Raw genomic sequence first — 2,437 nt, 5'->3', positions numbered from 1 at the left:
TCTCGAAGTAACCTATGGTTGCTAACGAGGCTTCCCACGGTTTAAATGAAAGTATGGAACTCATTAAGTTGAGTTTTGGACTAAGTGAATCCAATAGAAAATAGTGGTATCAGAATGAGGGAACCGTAGGATCCTAACTGGTGTCGCTCTAATCAACTTTAATATGCCCCATAACATTTAAAGAACTACAATCATAGGGACATCTGAATTGACATCATAACTTAGACACATTAGAAAACTTAAACTCGTCACGGTAAGGAGCTTGAAGCTAGCATGGTGGGAAACACAGTCATCTTCAACAGCAAAACACATCTACATCAGTTAAACCAATTCCCTTCCTTAGAATTAAACAACCAAGATATAAGACTTCGGGGTAGTTTGCTTATGCAACGTAAACCCTCATCTTATCTTTAGGACTTTGTATAACTCTGTTGTACAATATAAGCCCTAACTCGACTTAGGATTCTGAGGTTGTCGTTTGTCATGACCTAAATTCTCACATCTTCCAAGATATTCGTGTGATCATTTCACACAAATGTAAGCCCTAACAAATAAAATTGGCAGGATGAAACACCTAAATAATTTCTCCTCAAAACTGAAGCCAAACAATATGATAGACTGGGAAGTCACCAAGGTTCTCCTCCGGATCTATGACATCCCCTAGTTCTTCCTCATTTGGATTCTATAATAAAATGTTCTAAATTTGAGCTATTCCCATTTTATATCTCTTTGTCCAATTTCGTTGAAAAGTTTTATCCTTTTGAAATCCTTGAAGATAATATTTCCTGGTTTTTATTGAGAGTTTTCTTAGGTGACTTTGGTTATCTAAGATGTAATTAACTATAGGGGCTTGCCCATATAGGAAGCTTGTCCAAACCCAACTTAAAATAAACCCTATTTAATTCTTCATATTAAATAGGGAAAATTGTCGACAAATAAAATTGTTTCACAGACCAAACAGATGTCAGTGCTCTTTCATTTAAACTATGAAAAATATGAGATCAATTTGATTTCATATTTTTCTAAAACTTATATATATATATATATATATAAATTAAAATGTCCTTCCGAAGCGGGCAACGAGATTTCGATTCTAGCAACCGACAGCTGCCAACGGGCAACTCCTCCAACCAAAATAGTGCCCACAAATATCATGTATTATAGAAATTTACCTTAAAAAATTGCATGTACCACAGGTCATTTGCAATTTTTGTTGGAGCTGCCCCGAATGTTGGATCCCTTGCTTAATGACCTTAGTTGCTAGACTGATAAGCGATCTCAACCCAGCTAAGAAATACCTGCTAATTATTTCTGATGAATGTTAGAATCGCTCCATCGCTCCTCTGATCGATTTGTTTTTTGATAAAATATACAGTGTTATTGCTAACACCTCTCTTATTATCATTCTTGAGGAGACATGCATCCTACGTTCTCTGTGTAGTTCATTAAGTAGATCAAGAAATATTACTTTTGTCATATGAAACATTTTAGTGAACCTTGTGGGGTGTCCTCGTAGTAGCTCACCTACCCATTTTTCACTGATATAGCTCGATGTCATGCAGGGAGTTCGATCAACGTAGGAGTTATAATATTCGTACAAGAGAATCATCACTGCTATAACTTTTCCTTTATTTATCAGTTATTGACGATCCATCGTGATAAATTCTCTACAAAGGAAATAAGTGCAAAGCAGAGAAAGTAAAAAAGAATATATTAGTATTGAAAGTAAACTATAATGAGCAAAAAGCAAATTAACATCCACGTCACAAGCGTCCAATGAAAAAAAAGGAGATAAACAACTTATGTACATAAAGAAAACATAACAAAAAAATCTAGAGTGAATAAAAGCAACACATAATAACTACACAACATCATTGGTCCATAAAGAAACATAGATAATCAACTCGGAGATTGGGGTCCATCTGCATGAATATCCAACAACTTTAACGACTTCATGTAGAATATCTTATCTGACTTAACTTCAGGATACATATCAATAACTTGAATAAAGTCACGTGTAGTTCTGTGAAGTACTGGCCTGACTCTTAAATGATTTTAGCAGTTCTTTCATTGAGCTTCTGATGAAAATTGCTCCTTCCTTTTTTTTCTTTTCTCAAACCTAGGCCACTTTAACTGGCTTATGAACTCCTCCTCCCTCTGATTTGGGTTGGGTACTCCACTAGAATCACCTAATTGCTTCATCCTTGACTCATCCAGAATGCCTATGAAGCCTCACTTGGGGTGAACGCATGAGTTCCTATTGCAACAAAACCATTAAACATATTGTCCAACTTCTCCTATAGAACCGGATCAATGCCACTGACTTTGAACTTCCTATCGGTTGGAACTGCTTGCAACAAATGAATATTCTATTAGTTTAAGCAGCTGTCGGCACTATTTTTGGTGTGGGGTTTGCCCGTAAGAAGCTGTCGGTCAT

The sequence above is a fragment of the Phalaenopsis equestris genome, unplaced genomic scaffold (genome assembly GCF_001263595.1).
Source record: "Phalaenopsis equestris unplaced genomic scaffold, ASM126359v1 Scaffold000378, whole genome shotgun sequence".
Taxonomy (NCBI): domain Eukaryota; kingdom Viridiplantae; phylum Streptophyta; class Magnoliopsida; order Asparagales; family Orchidaceae; genus Phalaenopsis; species Phalaenopsis equestris.
Note: the sequence above shows the minus strand (reverse complement) of the source record.